Source organism: Acipenser ruthenus, chromosome 5, assembly GCF_902713425.1.
Source record: "Acipenser ruthenus chromosome 5, fAciRut3.2 maternal haplotype, whole genome shotgun sequence".
NCBI lineage: Eukaryota > Metazoa > Chordata > Actinopteri > Acipenseriformes > Acipenseridae > Acipenser > Acipenser ruthenus.
In genome coordinates, this window is record NC_081193.1 from 42,002,059 (window position 1) to 42,021,278 (window position 19,220).

General features: G+C 37.4%; 1 protein-coding gene across 24 annotated transcripts in view; it reads right to left on the reverse strand.

The window, feature by feature from the left end:
- The window catches only part of LOC117402228 (afadin-like), a 125,838-nt gene that overhangs the window by 98,626 nt on the left and 7,992 nt on the right, over nt 1–19,220 (reverse strand). The window lies entirely within an intron of this gene.

The following is a 19,220-nucleotide window of genomic DNA, read 5'->3' on the forward strand; positions in this document are numbered from 1 at the left end:
AATAATAATTTAATATACACTTGACTGTCTCTTATGGTATAAAAGTGTTTTCTCGTGCTATATGCAGAATGGTTCTAAAGAGTACAAAACCTTGTTAGTCTTGAGTGAACTCTGAAACTGAACAATAAATCAGCAGTTACAAATTTCAGCAACCAAGTAATGACAAAGAAAGAAAACAGTAACACAAACTTCCCAGACAAAACATTGTTTTATTCCAGGTGTGTTATTAACACGCTTAAACAGGTTGGGGTTTAAAACAGACATGGTGTATATCAGAGACTCCTGAACACTTAAACCAGATTTGTGGGCTACTTTCATTTCACACAAACTCTACATACTCTAGTACTGATGTTGTGAATGAGTAAATCTCAAGTTTGCAAACTAGTACATTTTTTAGGGGCTATACTAACATTTTTTAACCCCATATGCAAAGAATTTCACACAAAACGTGCAAATCAGTTTATTGCACAACATTTTATTTTGAAAGCACCCTCCTGAACTTTGTCTCTAAAGCCCCTTTCACACTGACATGCTCTACTCGGTCGGAACCTGCCGGGGTCGGGACCTGGTGTCATGGGGGTCGGCTACGCGATTTCACACTGCTTAGCAGGGTTGACCTGGTGCCCGTTTCACGAAGGTCCTGTGATTGCGATGTGGTTGTGAGGATGCTGGGGTCGTTGCTGCATGTGTTTCATCAAGGGGACACAACTGGCATTTGAGATTATTCAAAAGTCTATGCCCCATCTTGCGGCAAGAGGTGATATGGAAAGAAAATGTAATATATAAAAGACACAGACCAAAAAGCAATTAAAAACACAACAGGTAAAATATCCAAGCCAATGTTCATTTACTTTTGCGATTTTGATCGTAAAATCAGGAATATGGTTGGGGAAGCAGATCCGCTCAAGTCTCCCTATTAAAAGTAAGCCAACCACTAAAAGGTAGAAGACTTTTCTGCAGAAAACTGAATTTTTGTTTTGAATAATATTTCATGATATAAAATTGACAAAGGTACAGACACACAATTAAATGTTGTCCCATGGAGAACACAACAACGTATTCAAAATCACCCGACTGTTCTGTTTTGTCCCAAACCCTCCACAGTCAAATGTCCCCCTGGGAACACAGTTTTGTTGTCTGGACGACTGGACTTACAAGAGCACCAACAGGGGTCACAGCTCTCAAGGAGAAAGTTGAAACTGAGGTTAATAGATACAGTAAGTGATCAATATGTGGTTCAACTCAAGGTGTCAATATGACTTTAAAATGTTATGCACTTCCCAGGAGTTAGGACTTGATCACATCATCTGAATTGGCTCACAATGGCCAGTAAGACGTCAAAATCATTCAGCATCAATCAAAACAAATCTGACTGTCTTGTAAGTTTGCTTTTAGCAAGTAACAGTATAATAATTATTTACCTAGGAATTATATTACCAGTCAAACCTTTCATAAAACTTAACAGCGGACTAAAAAACGAGAATGAGCAATAATGAATTTGACATCAAAGAGGCTTGCATTATACTTTCTGCAATGGAAATGGACTTATTTTGTGTGGAATTAATCTTTTTTGAAAAAGGAAGGTCAAGAACAGATGATGCAGTGATTATTTGAGACATGTGAAATACCTCTTATTTATTTACTTATTACTTTCGAGACTTCGAACTGTGTCCAAAGGTTCGAAAGGTTCGTTCGCTAGCCAGGGATTCGAAGATTGTTTTAAACCTTCGAAGGTTCATCAGACGGGTTAACGCACTGGTTTTTTTTTTTTCTTCCTATTAACAGAACCTGTTTGACAATGTGTGAATACTATAAATCACACGACATGTCACTCACATGCAAAATTCGATCTTCTGATTTGTATAATGCATATTACGTAAACAAAAGTTGTTAATAAAATCCGCTACCACATCGTTATAAATTACGTACAATTGGAGCAGGGTATAGTATCCAAAGCAGTGGGCTCGTACCTCTAGTGGTTGTAGTGCTTCAGTAAAATATGTACTGAATATCTAGTGTACAAGACAGTGTAAGAGAAGTGCTATGGTAGAATATGTTTGAAACATACAAAATATACAATAACACAAATCATTTTAATTTCAAAAACTGAGCACCGTCTGCCCCTCCCCCCTTCAGCTTGTGTTATCCAGAGCAAAACCTTTAATTTCTTAATTCGCCATCTCGACAGCAAAGCGTTGTATAGTGTAAGCTGTTTTTGTATCATGGAGGCATAACCAATCTCTGGGGTCACTTGACAAGCGTTAAGTTCATATTATTATTAGTACTATTAATATTTTTAGTAGTAGTAAAATGTGACTGATAACCTGCTTGGAATGGTGACTGTTAAATAAAGCTTTGTCCGCTGCAGTTGGTGCTGGTACAATGCAAGCTTACTGTACAGATCACAAGCAGCATCAATTACATGTAAACAAACAATGTGTATTATTGTTTAAATTATAAAAACATCTCTCCCTACACCCCCACTAGACCTCACCGCTCCTCCTGCACTACAAGACTGTCTCTACCTCCGCTACGCTCCCCTGCTCCCAGAGCCCGCTCCTTCTCCATCCTCGCCCCGCAGTGGTGGAATGACCTTCCTACAGATGTCAGGACTGCCCAGTCCCTGACCACCTTCCGCGCCTCCTCAAGACTCACCTCTTCAGACAGCACCTGTAGAACTCCTTTTTTTCCCTCTGGACACTTATCACTCTTCCTTAAATGCGCTTTACTTGCTCTTATCTGCTCCCTATTTTACTGCATTTAATCCTGTACTTTAGAGTACTGTAATCTGTCATTTAATCTGTAGTATTTTGTATTTAATTATATCCTGATGTAACTATCACTGACACTGTTATCTGCTCCGTTATTGAATCGTATTTTGTCATATACTTGTACTTGCTAGAACCAAAGTCATCGTATTTTTATCTTGCTCTTAATTGTATTATTACTTGTACTGTGATTCTTGAAATGTATTTTTGTTTACGACTGTAAGTCGCCCTGGATAAGGGTGTCTGCTAAGAAATAATAATAATAATAATAATAATAATAATAATAATAATAATAATACTACATAATCATCATCATCATCACAAAACGCTTAAAATACCCGAGGACTGTGATAAGCCAGATACTTTGTCTCATCTGCTGCTGGCTGGAGTGAGAAAAAGCATCAGGCAGGCCATAACTAGTCCAGCTAGTTTTATCTTGTTTGTTTGCCATGTTTCGTCTGGTCCTGTGCCTTCACGTTATCTGTATTGTTCCAGGGAGGGGCAATACTAGTTTCGGTAGTGTGGGTGTGTGTGGGTGTGGGTGTGTGTGGGTGTGAGCCGCTGTTGGGTGCAGACCATGTCATCTAGAGCCCTTGCTGTGCACTACCCCCAACCCCCCCAGAGGGCAGTTTTTAGACATAAAATGTTAACAGTAATGAACAACCATAGTTTAGATAGAAATTACTTCTGTTAAGATAGTATTATTACAATGTTAAAGGGACATTTGATGCAGATTCACACATTTTCAGTTGTTAAACTCTAAGTCCTTTGTATTTATTTTATATATATATATATATATATATATATATATATATATATATATATATATATATATATATATATTGGAAGTGTTCTAATTTGAAAAGAAGTTGTGCCTTTGTTTAATTATTATGCACAACAGTGTTTTGAGTTATTGGATCTTCTGTTAAAAAAAAAAAAAAACACGAATGCTTGTTCTTTATTTTTGAAAAATAAAACGTCAATGCATCGCCTATCGTTGATAAATGTCTATACGATAATCGAATACAAAATTAGGGTGCCGATTGTACCACTAATAAATATATTTCCCAAGGTTTGCTGACAATTTTTGAAGAAACATGTTTCTGGAAACACGTTTCCATGTGTATGCTGGGCTTACGTCTCTGTGGAGAACAGCAACCCACACAAATCCAAGCAGCTATTTCTTCAGCTATTTCACTTGAAATGGCAAATGACAGCAGCCCAATGAACACCAATCACCCTCACCTGTGGAGAGCTCAATCTGAATAATCTAATAAAATCATTCCATGCTGCTCTAGGTGATAGAATGGAAAAGAAGGGACAACTGACTTTTAAATTGCCACTGGACACACAGAGTTAGATATTGGATGTTGATAGAACAGAACAGACAAATCAAGAGGGTTTTTCAGCAAGACAAAAATAAATTTGAAATACAAGGAAACAGGTACTTTAATAAACTTTCCATTCTTAGAAAACTCAGGATAACTTAATCTGTGTCCTAACAATGTCAGAATAGCCTAGACAAACTGCCAGACAAGTAGGAAGATGACATGAAGACAAAACTGACAGACAAAATGATTTATACAAGACAAATAGTTTAGCTGCTTTCTCCTCCTATGTCATCCAGCTGACATATTGATTGACTTTCTTTCATCTCTCTTCCTTTGTTTTAGCCTCAACTTTGCTTAAGAAGTGGGCCAACCCATCAGTGCTCTCCCATGAGAATGCCTCAAAAGCTGCTGAATCATACAGCTTCTGACAGCTTGATTGCCATTGTGAGGCTGGAGACTGGTCCCTTTAGTCTCTGATAAAATAATCTTTGCACTATGCCACTTATTGATGGGAAATTAGGTAGGGGAATTGGAAAATTAAAAAAAATGACCAAAACATTTCTTCCTTTTAAATACAAAATAAAAACGGTGGTTTTCTATTAAAATGTTGCATGTATAATTTTTATTCTGTTTTTTTCTTGGCTTGTCTCAAAGTCCCTATACATTTTTCTGAAGGATGGTCTTCTCAGGAATCAGGAGTTCGTTTTCATTATAGATGCAATTGATTGTTGATTAGCAAGATAAAAAAAATCAGCGCACAAATCCTGTTCTGACACTTCACAAACACCTGTTATTTATATTAGGGAACAGTCTTGCTGCAGACCTTTAATCTCAGTGGAATAGTTCTGATACCTTCAGTACTGTACTGTATGCCTCCCTTCTTAGTATATGGACACTCCATATTGCAATGCTCCACACAGTAATCCCTTTGATGAAGGTGATGTATTAGTACAATCAGTACATAACTTGGTTGCTTCTGGTGAGAACTAGAAAATGGTAAAATGGCCTTGGCTTAATGAAATTCATGGAAAAGGGTCTCAAGCTTCGGGGGCTGGCTTGGGCTTACTTTAAAAGTACATTAGAGGTCAATATTCTCCAGACCGAGAAGGAAAACCACCAAAAACAACTTGTTTTTGCACTTTCTGCATGTGCTCCCATTTTCCCTACACAAGGGGCTTTACAAATGCCAGCTTTGAGCTACTCCTCTCTATTTTTTGGCTGTTTCATTTCTGTAATCAATTACAGTAGAGCATGTAATCCCCCCCCCTCCCCCGGGAACTGAACAGGCGTGCTGTGCAAACAAGGAACTCCTTTATTAGACAGTTAACTTCATGTTCTGCCTAATTTTGATTTAAAGTTATTTTATTAATGCAGCTAATCACTTGATTCCCCTCTGAATTCCAATCATCTGGGTAAATCTCAGGGTGGTGCCGGGGGAAGAGGGGTAAATGTCTGCCTTGTGGTTATCAGCATGGAAGAAAATTAGAACCACTTCATTACCTCCAGGATAACCCTATTTCCTCTGCAGTTCTTTGATGAGCTGCTGAACAACATTGGTAGACAAAGTCAGGGAAGGGGGGGCACCCACTCTCAAATCCTTTGCTCCCTCTGGGACTGTGCTCACAAAGCCATAGGTAGTAGTATATTTAAGTTATTACAGTACTGTCTGGAAAGCAGCAGAACACAAAGTGAGAAAATATGACACTAAAGAACATTTAACCAAACAAGTAGTTGATTAAAACACAAATCCTCAAAGTGCTTTCAAATCATGCATTTTAATTAAAAAAAAAATAATTAAAAAACAATAAATTTGTGATAAATGGTATTACTTTGTTAGCAACAAAAACAAACAGTGACATTACTCTTGATTAACTAAAGCCTGAAAAATCCAAAAACAATGCTTTGAGAATCTGCAAAAATTATATATAGATAAGTGTGATTAATTCAGATTCAGCAGAGGGATGGGTTGTTCAAATTCCTGGCACCTACTCATTTCAATATTCTACCAAAACAACGTTAAAGTAGATAGGGTACATCTTGTTTATCATACAAGCAAATTACAGTATTGAGTACAAATCCATGTGACTGTCAGACCTGAAATACAGCACCTGCACTTAATTAGTTTAGCCTGCCTTCTTTCTCATTCAACATTGTGCTGTACACTTAAGACAACACGGCGTCACTGCAGAACAGCATATGACTAGCTCAGAAAGCAGGTTTATCTGCCGTCTCACGTGGGTTAAAAAAGGTGTCATTTTTGCCATGCCGACTAAAAACAGGTTAAACCTGAATATACAGGTAGGTATGAAATGGAATCTGCTGCCGTTGCCGTGAGTAGAAAAAAAAGCTAGAAGGTGTTAGAATCAAATAGTACATTAAATGTGGCTGGAAAGTAGTACTTTTACTGTGAAATCTGTGAGATTTGTGCTGTTTTTACAATTTCTCATGGAGGAGTGTGTACACAACAGAGTTGCGTTCAAACTGCAAGTGTTATGTCAATTATGTAAATTCCATGCAACTACAAATTTTAATGTTTGAGTTAAACCGATTATAACTGACAGCTATTTAAATTATTTACTGTGCGGCAGGATTAAATTAATTGCGATACACAAGGGGATTGAGGGTAGACACGATTAATAAAAAAAGGATTTCAGCATGTAACTGTTTCAAAATACAACAGTGCAATCTCAAGCAAACAGACTTATCTATTCTGTCTTCAGTGTAACCCTAACCCCTCTGGAAAGGGAGCAGAGAGCTACAGTATTTTCTTGAGAAAAGCAATACCTCTGGTGACATTATTGTGGTTGAGTAAGTGAAGGTAAGACCAGCAGTGTTACAATTCATGTTGTCAACGAAGGGACCTCTTATGCGTGACCGAAGGCTGTAACCTCGGCTGCTGCTGGAGAGAACCCATTAGCCAGGCTTCCTGTTTCTAGCTGGCAGCAGCAATAGCAGTAATTTGATTTGGCACTTACATCACTAATCCCAAGATCTGTTTTTCATTTAGCAATAGTTTTTTTGTAGTTGACTGGCCTGGGGAATAAATTGGTTGAATTTAAATTGATGAAGTTTGTAATATTTCTATTTTGTAGATGGCTGTCAATAGTGGATCACAGAGTTCCCTACCCTTGAAATCTGAAGGTCACTATGAAAGCAGTCATTGGGTATGCTTCACGAGTAGGGAGTCTGATTTTCAGGTTTAACCCAATTCCCCACCCGAATAGGCACATACTGTATATGAATAAACGCATGCACAGTTGTCTGTGATTCAAATCCAAAAGAGCAGAACTGGCACGGATGGCGGTATGCTGATTTACCTATTAGAAAAATGTGGCTTCTTAGTGTAATTACTATATATATATATATATATATATATATATATATATATATATATATATACACACACACACACACACACAGTAATTTAAGGTTTTTGGTTTTTTTTGCACACTTTTCTTCCCAATTATTTGTTTTATGGAGTGTGTGTGTTTAAGCCAGAGCATTTAGATGTAACAGTCGACTGCTTCTCTTTATAAAACAGCAAGGAGTAAAGTTGTTTAGTTTTACCGTATGTTCTGTGTGCAATTATACTTGCAACTCCACTATAAAATAAAACTTGGAAAAGAGAGAGACAGAGCGAGAGCGAGAGCGAGAGAGATGTCGTCAAAAGTTTGCATACCTGTGTGGAAATATTACATGCATTGGGGGTTTAAACTGTTGACGACAACTTTTCTTTCTAAATAAAACTAAATTTCTACCCGAATATTTATTCTTTCTTGATTATATATTAAAAAATTCACCCGATTCTACCGGATTTTTAAAAAAGCATTCACCCGAATTTGGAAAACAAATTCACCCGAAAACTAGACGCCCTATTCATGAGCCATTTGTCCTGGACAGTGAACTTTTTCTTTATTTATTTATTTAAATTATTTTTTTTAAGTTGCATTACTTCAATTAAGACGCGAGACAGGTCCAGTAAACTATGTTGAATCCTGAGCTTCTGCAGAATTTATTTGATTTTTGCCCATGATCCTTGACACGTTTTCACACCACTGAAAATCAGTAAGGTTTTGAAAAAATATTAATTTAGTCAAGATGCGTGCGGTGGGGCTGGACCCGATTGTTAATCTTAACTGAATAAAAGAAAAAGGATGAAAGAATTCCCAATTCCAAAAAGGACCGAATAAAAGTCCTGAGTTTTTAAATGTTGTTGTCCATTACTTCCGACACAAAACCAATACAAAGTAAACACAAAATACTCATGGTTACACCATACTCTTGCTCCCTTTAGATTTAACTTACAGTGAACTTCGTCACAAACCAGGGAAGGCTCCTGGAAAACGCAATCCATTTAGAAGGGATTAAAAGCTTATCTGTGGTTTATAGAAAAAATGCCTTATTACTATACTTCTAGTAAGACCAATTTTCAGATCCAGTGTAGAGCTGAAGATGTACAGGCACCGGGCTAACTGTCCTTTTGCCCTCCACAAGCCAATTACATTTTTGCCAAATGAGAATAAGATACCTAGACCTTTGAAAGGACTAAAAATTTTGTGCAACTCTCAAACTAGATTATAGATCATTTCATTGAACCAACCTTGAAAACAGTTTTAGTATGCTATAAAAATACAGCTAGTACGGTTCACAAAACAGGAAACTAGAAAAAGCACACAAGGACAATACAGTCAGAGCTCTCCATGCATAGTAAAAGAGCAGATAGGAGGGTGCAACTTATGAAGGCATCAGTACAACATGTTTAAATCTGCCGCCCACAGACATTAAATAGTATCTGAATGTACTGCCGATTCAGATCCCACCAACAATGAAAAACACAACACGAGACATTTGTGGGTTGAGAAAAACGCAGTTACTGTACTATTTCACTAAAAAGTACCATATAAAAAGCAAGAACCAGAGCACCATCTTCTTCAAACTCAGCTTGCTGGGAGATGATCACACAGCTCAGCATTGACGGACTCCAACCACGAGGTTCAAATGCAATCATCCCAGACAGAAAAAGTATTTCAAGAATGCACAGCAATTTCGCTCATACTGCATTATTGAGCTCACCTTTTCACCGAACGTGTAGGCTAAGTTGTCTTTAACTACAGCCTACATGGAAGATAAGTGGTTGATCTGGGAGGGCTTAGGTCGGCCACAGTGTCCTCAGCTCACCGCGCACCAACGACCCCTGTAGACTGGCCGGGCGCCTGCGGGCCTGCCTGTAAGTTGCCAAGAGCTGCGTGGTCCTCCAACACTGTAGCTCTGAGGTGACTACATGGCAGGCCTGCAGAGTGAAAAGAAGCAGACAGCTGATGGCACACATTTCGGAGGACGCGTGAGTCCATCTTCGTCTCCCCTGAGTCACAGCGGGGGTGGCAATGGTGAGCCAGGTTGAAATAAAACAATAATTGGGCTTACCAAAAAATAACTTGCGATTCCAAATTTAAAAAAAAATAAATAAATAAATAAATTCAAAACACAGCTCTTCTGAGACATATTTACTGCAGGTTACACAGCACTGCAAGGAAAATGTCTCAGTGTTCTTGTGTCATTAGTATAGTAAGCGCGCCTGAGTAAACATTAAATTCTGTGCTGGAAGAAATTCAAAGCATGAATATCAGTGTACATTATCGTCTAAAATAACAAACTGCCAATCACCAATTGTGTTTTTTTTTTTTCTCCCTTATAAATCGGTGCCAATTATCGAAGCACCCCTAGTTTTTATGTAAATCGTTTTACTGCACTTACCATTGTGTCAGTTCCTAAACAAACACGGTCACAGGAATCAGCAGCAACCAGCACAGCATGGTTGAACCAGTTTGCAATTATGTCCCTCCTCGATCATGAAGAAAGAATACTAAACAATTTATTTCTGTTTCTTTCTGAATATAAACGGTTTTATGCGAAATATGGAATATATGGTATTGTTTTCTATTCAGTTGAGAAAGACTCAGACAGGTTTCAAACTCCCAGAAAAAGAATGTGCAGGATTAAAATAACAAAATCAGGGGAATCTGAGACTTAGGCCTACACTTCATATTAAATTTCAGGTTGTTTCAGCTTTGTTATGTTTTGTGAAATATGCATACGCCACTTTAAGGAAAAAAAGACTGAACATGGTGTTATAAACATGGATTTTAAATTAAAGGTTGTAACCAATAAAACCTGAAAAAAATAAGATTCCAGAAATATAATACAATGTCATTTATTGGTGAATTTAGAAACTTTCAGCAACTGCATTTCAAACACTGAAAATCAAAAAAGAAGAAATAAAATGTAGATTTAAACAAAACTGTCTCCTTCAGTGTATGTGGTCTTATTCAATTCTTGTTAGTTGAAGCTCAGCCATTTCATCTTAGCCAAACATACACCTAGCTCCAATATAGCTCCTGAAAGGAATTTGCCCTTTTTAGTTAATAATTACCTGTATGAAAACAATATATTTGTTCTGCAAATACTTTCCTGGGAGCTGTGAACAGTCCAAGATACTTACCTATTCCCACCTACTGAATAAGAAAATATTAAACCCAAACCCTAAAATGTATGTGATTGACTTAAAGTATATATAAAAAAATATATATTTTGCACAGCACATTTTTGGAAATTTAGTGTGGGTCACATTTAATTAATAAAATATTATTATGTGTAACATAAAATATACTGAATGGACAACAGAGGGCAGATTCTTAGTATCATCCCTCAGTAGTTCAAAGACATCTGTATTTTCTCTTCACAGAGAGGTTACACAGATTTAATCCCTTCTCCATGTACTGTACCAGGCCATGATAGGAGTGGTGTAGGAATGCATGTAATAGAATAGCTGGGGAAAGACTGCTAAAACTTTAAGTACCATAATTGCTTTCACAGGGAGGAGCACATGTTGGGACTGTCAACAATGAGCCACATGAGTTCTTAACAAATGTATTTGTACTTTAGAAATACCAGGCTACAGTGTAGAAGTGCAGGGGGAACTGTATGCAGCACTTGTGCTCATTTCCAAAGAGGCCTTGTCGAGAGACCTTGTGTGGTAAGAGTAGCGCTTTATCAATGAAGCAAACTGGAGCTGCTTCAGAAACGAGAGTGTGCAAGACCAGTGAGTACCGCAAATCAATCAGGCCTCAAAATACCCTAAAACTACTAAATAAAACACAAGACTGTACAGCAACCAGAAACACATGCAAATAGTTATTGGCAGTGGTGACCACTGTACAGTAGTTCTTAACTTGCCTCGTCCAAATACAGTAGTTGTTGCTAGGTAGTGGCATCCTGAAAAAGCAGAGATGGAAAACATCCCATCCTCATTAATCATAAACTACGACACCCAATCCATCAACACCCTGACTAGAAATGGGCAATCCATAAACATGTGCCAAGCACTGCTTCAGAGACCATAATAATTACCGGTCTCAAGCTCACTTTAGCCATTGATTGTCTTGCACAGGGAAAACTAGCAGCAAGCTGTCTGCGAGACTCCTGGCAGTCTTGCTGAAGGTGTTAAAATGACTACTTCACTGCCTCACTGCATGAGTGGTTGAGCACACACACCCTTAGCAGTGCAGGGTAAGTAGTGCTAGAACGAACATAGAATTTTTATGTTCAGATATCTGTTCCAAATTCAGACAAGTATACAAATATTCATTAATTTACAAAATAGACAAATATTCAAATATGTGTTCATTTGCAAAATGCAATCAAAGCCATTGTATGTAACACTGTTTTACAGTAAAAACTTATCGATATTGTTCGATATGATATCGATAATAATTTCCATATCACGATATCGTGGGAAAAAAAAAATCACGTACGCTCGCAGAGACATACTTTTTATTGCTAATACTGCTAAAAATACAAATGCAGTAAAATTAAGTTTTTTATGTTAAGATACAACAAACCCTTTACATACGAACCATTGTCAGTCTCGTAGGCAAACACCACACACTAAAATATTACTTAACCATTTTATTCCATTGATTGGCGTTTTTATTTTCCTAAGAACCCGATTAACAAATGTATTTCAAACATTCAATAACTATAAATCAAGAAAAACAACAAATCCACCTGTGTACCCTCTCTTGTATGCTCTACTCCCCTTTCTTCACCTGTTTCCTCTCACCAGCCAATCCCTTACCAGAAACTATATCCTGTTTTCAAAAAGTGTGCACATCAACTAATTAGAAACAGGACAGTCTTTTTTAAAGGGACACACACCAAACTTAACACAAAAAAACATAATAAACAGGAAAATCGGCTTAAATGATATATGTATCTTTTTTTTTTTCTTCCATTCAGAACGTGCTCACAAGGTACCGAACGCTATTTGAATGCTGCATTAAGCACTATTTGGATTACTGTGAGATATGCGCATGCGTCAGTGTGGTTCATTGCATTTTTTTCATGCGACTACTTACACTGTTATTAATGTATTTTTAAAATGTGAACTTTCGGTTTTATAAATGAGACGTACTTTTAAAACATCAAAATAATGCAACATTCAGCATCACACCGTACTTAATACTTTTAGATGTGTCGTGCATTTATACAGAGATTAAATTACTTCCTGATTGGCTAGCCTGCGCTGTGAAGTATATAAATATTTCGGTTTTGAGGTGGCTGATGATGATGGAATAGTAAAACAATATAACAAGACCTTGTTTTTCTCCATGGATATTGTGAAGCAAAGCACCACTAAGTTAAAGTAAGTTATTGCTTTTCTTATGTAAATATCTGTTAAGGTCTATATGTATATATATTATTTGTGTTCTTTTTTCTGCGTTTTGGAAGACTTTGATATTATCGATATCGAAATACATGCACGATATCGATAAACAATTTTCACATCGATGCCCACCCCTAGTAAAAACATATATATTCCAGAAGTAAGAATAGGTTGTAAAGGCCTTACTTTACCCCGCTGAACTAAGGATGCCATATAGTAGTTAAAGTTTAAAAAAAAATAATAATAATGATGATGATGATGATGATGATGTGGGTATTTCAGGCAAAAACAATACAAAGTAGATGTCGCTTTTACATTTTTGTTTTATTTCCTGCCATTGACATTTCTTCACAATACACAATGGCCACACATTTTCAAAAAGTAGTAACAGTATTACTGAGGCTTACTTGTGCCTTTTTTTTTAGTTGAACAAGCAAACTAAAAAACTGTTGAGGCATTTGAGCGACGCACCTGTTTCTGACTCGCTCCCCAAATCTGAAGCAGCACCTGTGGGTCTAGGTAGAGATCACTAAGCATGCGCCTCTTAATATGGTCTGTTTATTTATTATTGCTTTTTATTTGTCAGATGCCTTTATCCAAGGCGAACTACAAGTGTTACAGAGCAGTACAGGGTTACAAAGCAAGAGTAATATTTAAATACCGTACAGTTTAAACAAAACACACAATATGACCTAGGACTCCTTGCTGTCTAAAATATTAGAATAGAGGGTCAAGAACAGGTGTGCGGATTGTCTGATTTTTAAAAATATATTAAATGTCACATTAAATGGAGCTCTTCTTTCACTTGCCATTTTAGAAACGCAAATTCTGGCAAGGTGGTAAATCAGTGCAAGGCAAAGCACTTTGTTAAACGTGTTTTTAATTTCTATCAATTATATAATTTCTGGAGGACACAGACATGGATTTCTGCCTTCAGATACAAGAAATTTGAATATTTGTCCCAGCACTAAGGATAACAACACTATTTTGGAATCAAAAGCCACTTGTGGCAAAGATGGCTTGAGTGGCGTGGGTGGTGACGTCAGCGACCAGGAAGCAGCACACAAACAACCAAAAGGTACGGGGATGAAACAGCCACAGCCGTATGTATTTATTCAATAATAAAACAAAACACGTTTTACAAACCACAATGAAAAAGGGCACATTGGCCAAAACAAAACAAACAAACAATAATGAACGTTACTTAAAACGAGTACCTTTCAATCTTGTAGTCGTGGTAGCATTCGCTCTCTCTCTCTCTATATTTATGTCTTTCTCCTAAGCGCTCCATTTAATGAGCCCAGAGTCATTTTATATTCTGTGGCTGGAGCCTTAATTACCTATTAATCAAATAATTACCTTAAGGCTCCAGCCACATTCCCACAAGGTTTTACAGGGATGGGGATTTAACCCAATCCACGCCGGTCCCAAATAACAAATAATGACGGACAGCCTTCGTCCGCCCGCATATAAAACACATATAATAATAATAATAATAATTACATATACATAAATACACACAAGAGGTGGGCACCCCATCACACCATTTCATTCAAATAATCTTCTAGAAACTGCATTAGATACATTTAAACATAGTACTACTGTAATCTGAAAAGGTCTGACTTGTGATTTTTGAGGACAGTTGTAATGCCTATGGAAGTGTCAAGCTTTTACCAAAATCATTTAATTGCCAAGCCAAGACCTAACAGAATGACAAATATATTATGCACAAGTTACTGCACTGACTGAATGGTATTTGTTTTATTTATATGCTTTTATATGTCATATTAACCACGGTAAAACATACCACATGCGTAGCCTCTGGAGTATTTTAAAGACGAGTCAACACTTATGAGCTGTTGGTGTAAAGATGATGTTTGCATTTAATAGATCATGAAAGCCTTAAAAATGGGACACCATTTATACTTGCAGACAGAGTCCATTAACAGCGTCACCTTGTCAAGCTTCTCCATGTCTGCTGCAGGAGCATTTAATGACCTTAATATTATTTGACACAACTAACATACTTTTAATGCTATTGCACTTAATTAGAAGTATAGCTGCTCTGTGCGCCCATTCTTCTCGCCCATGCAATTGAAAAGGAGTCTAGAAACAGTAAAGCTGGAGAATAAATGCCAACTCTCTACACTTCAGTGCTGCCAGCTCCAAGTCCCTGCTCTGAACTAGAACGGCGCCACTGGTTTGTCTCCCCCCAGCATCATGCTGGTCTTGCCAGGACACCTTCCTTCCTCATTGACGGGAAGCAAAAAATGTTTGTTACGATATATCCAGCAACCCCAAAGCTATGCTGCTGAGCCCCACGCAGCTTTACTCCACAAGGGAACTTGTTGCTGCTGTGTGCTGCTCTGGTTCCAGGCATATAACCAGGGTAAGCCCATTGTGTTGATGATGTAAGCGATAAAAAAAACAAAAACAATCCTAAACATGACACATAGTATAAAAGTACAGCCCTGAATCCAAATATCACATCCGTCTCCCAAACAGGTCAAGATACCTCAAGGGGCAATTGTATTCCAGACCCCAAAATGTATGGGTCATTTATTATTGGTGGCTAGGAGGTAATATTCTAGCTTTGAATGGTTTTTGTGAAGGTGCAATTTGCTTATGTTAGTCTTGCCACAACCCCCCACCCCCCAAAAAATCTGAATGAACAGATACTGTTTTCTGTGTTATTTTCTTTTTTAAATTCTACACCCATATATAGCTTGATTAATTATCTAGGGTGTATGGAAACAGTCACCACAGACATCAGCCTTTACAAGAGCTCCAGATAAACAAACCAGACATCTCCTGATAACACATAATTAAGCACAATGTTATTTTAAGACAATTAAAATCACCTAAAAGTCTTTCAAGTGTCATTTGAGACAAGAATGCAAGAGACTGCCTGAAGCCAGATCAACATTAAATCACACGATTAAGAAAATGATCCGGGATATCACTGCATAGCAGCTAATTTGTTTATTTACAGTTCTTGGTCAAACAAAATGCGCTGTATTGAAATGATCTACTGTAATACAGGCTATTGCGCTGTAAACATTACTCAGCTCTTCCTGAGACTAAGCAAATTTATATTTGTAACACAATTCAGTCTCCAAACATGCACACCACAGAATTATACAATACAAACTCAAATAAGCTGTAAACCATGGGGTGTTCATATGTTCAGATGAAACACCATCACGCCCTTTCATGCTTAAACCGAGTGGGACTGTAAACTCACACCACCACCATTACTAGATACCATGTTCCCACATCGCAATATCGCAGATAAACTGGTATCAGGCTGATGAGAACCACATGCCTGGCAGCCCATCAAAATGTAAGCAGTTTACAAAATTAAAAAAAAAATTATATATATATCTGTGTGGTCCAGTGGTTAAAGAAAAGGGCTTGTAACCAGGAGGTCCCCGGTTCAAATCCCACCTCAGCCACTGACTCATTGTGTGACCCTGAGCAAGTCACTTAACCTCCGTGTGCTCTGTCTTTCAGGTGAGACGTAATTGTAAGTGACTCTGCAGCAGATGCATAGTTCACACACCCTAGTCTCTGTAAGTCGCCTTGGATAAAGGCATCTGTTAAATAAACAAATAATAATAATAATAATAATAATAATAATAATAATAAAATTATATATATTTTTTTATTTTTTTGTTGTTCTGTTTTGTTTTTACATTCCAGCATACAAAGTTAAATTGGTGGCAACAGGTGAACCAAAAATTCTAAAAGGATATTTTGTTTTATTTATTACCTTTGAAGGCATTGTTTGGAAACGTGCCCTTTGGGGACACAAGACAACTGAACTGATTTATACTGATTTCATTTACAAAGAACAAAACTGAAGCCAAATTAAATGGTTATGGTATTTAATTTAGAAAAACCTCAAGGGCGTTTTTAAAGTCAAAATACAGAACAGAGAATATATTATCTGCAACGTCACTTTAAACAATTGGATTGTTTCATTAAAAAGCATGACACAAGTTCTGCTAAAAATCAGGTTGGGTGAACAGATTTTAACCCATAAAATAACTGATACAAAGCCAAAGTATTATTCTGTTAATTAACACATTTCTCCTCTGTGAAGCGTAAAGACATGGTTTTACAAGACGGTGGCTCGATAGGGGAAAATAATTAGCTTGTCTTGTGTCGTCTACTTTACAACCACTAAAAAAAGCTTGATTGATGATTATTAACATCAGCATTGAAACCAGCCAGCATGCTTCCTTCACAAACAAGCAGACAAGGGATTTTATTTTCAGTTACCGAGAATGTAATAAATTGGTCCTCTGTGTACGGGAAACTTGCAACACAACAGCATTATAAATCACCTCATCTTAACAGGCTGCAAATCACTAAGGATTAACAGCAACTATGCACCTTGATATACTGCACGGTCATGACGATGGAACAAGTAAGCAATAAGGCACGACAGGGTGTGGGATATACTCTAATATCCACACGCCCCGGGTGCGTTATAAGTCACGAGGTGAAGCCGTTTCAGTCAATACACTATCAGCCCTACCGGTACAAAGCTAAACACAAGGCAAAAAATAAAATAAAAATCAACAACAACAACAACAACGTTGGCTATACAGTTTATTGAAAAACAAAGCAGAATGGGAGCAAGAAAATATAATACTTACTGTTTTGACAGTATACCCTAGAGCCTCCGCTGTCAGTCATACTTGGTAAACGCCAAGCCAAGTCATAAAATATTGGAACCACCGCAAGACTTTAAAATGACCAACTGCCGCAAACATTTCAACTGATCCTAACTGAGTGCTGCTACTGGTTGCTAGGGCGACCACCTCTTCCCAGCTTCAGCTAACATTCTATTGGTTGGCCTTTTGTTGTGTGTAACTGTACCTTCACTTTGCTCCGAAAGAAGATTTGCCTGAAACATGACGTGCTGAGTCATATTACTGCTGACGGCAGCTGATATTACTGCAGGCAAGGGTTCATTTGTACTGGATCGCACCAGATCCGGTACCTTTTTCTCTGACAGGCAATAATTATACAATTTGCATATATATCTTTTTTGTTGCAGAAATGAACTCTATGTAGCTAGATAGTATGTAGGCCTACAATAAAAAAAAAAACGCTTTCCTGTTCCATGAACTGCATGACAAAAGTGTTGTGTAATGATACTAGTATTTAGCAATGATACTTGTCAGAAATTATTGTTTTTTTGGTTTAGTTTTGTTCAGAACCCGAATGGCAAAATGTTAAAAAAATAGCGCCTGTCGCTCTTGTTCAGATTAGTCGCCCCGCCACTGGTATTGTTCATACCTGAAGATTATGTTAAATGATGGTTAGGCAATGGTCACAATGCAGCTACAAACATTAACAATGAGCCATGAAACCATGAGAACTTGACGCATATATGGAAACTACTGCAAATCAAGTTCAGTACATTAGGTCTAGAAACAAAAAAGCTATCCATCTTCCTTAATTATGATCTGGTACCTTTTTGTTTACAAATGAACCTCTGACTAAAACTCAAAGATTTTGTCAAGTTGTAACTTGTTCATGTTGTTTTTAATTAACAGTTAATCTTCTCTGTTTATTAATGTTAGTTTGTCAGTCAGTTTATTAACACACACTTACCTATTACTTCTCTCTTACTTATTCTGTTCATTTCATATGTTGATGGACGTGCGTCATGACAAGTAATAAATACATCTGTATTCATTGATTCTTATCGTGGCTGGCCTTGGCATATTGTGCCCGGTGGTCAACTCTGCCTTAGAGAACACTTCCCTTGCTTCTCGAGGGGTGTTCTCTTAACCAGAGACTACTGTATTTTAAAACAGGCCTATGGTTTGGGTGGTGGTTATTGCCTAGATAAAACGGAAACACTGGAATTGAAAAGGGAAGAGATTGCAAGGTAGGGCTGCAGCCTGTTCCACCTCAGGAGTTTCCATGTGGCACTGAATCATCCAATGAGAGTAGAGATGTAGCCCAGCAATGGTGCTTTGTTTACTATCAAGGATTCCATTGCTATGCAGGTTGCATAACAGGGTATTTCGAAACAGGTTAAAACAGCCGCACTTTAGAAGCTGTAGTAAAGTACAATGCGCTGACCTTGCACTTGAACAGGTACCTGTGCTTTACGAAGTATTATTAAAATGGGGTTTGTCAACACTTTCCCATTTCCTAGGACACTTAACTTGAGGGTCATCCATGACTATTAAACACTCAGTGTGTTGAATGTAGAAATACTAAAAGAAACTTAAGTTTAATTACAAATGTTTCGACTAGAAGTATTTTTCAATGTTTCAAATGAGACTTCAGGGTCAGACTTAAGTTTCAACATGTTACATACCACATTAAAAAAAAACATCTTGAGTTAAGGTTTAAGTATAAAAATATTCTGCC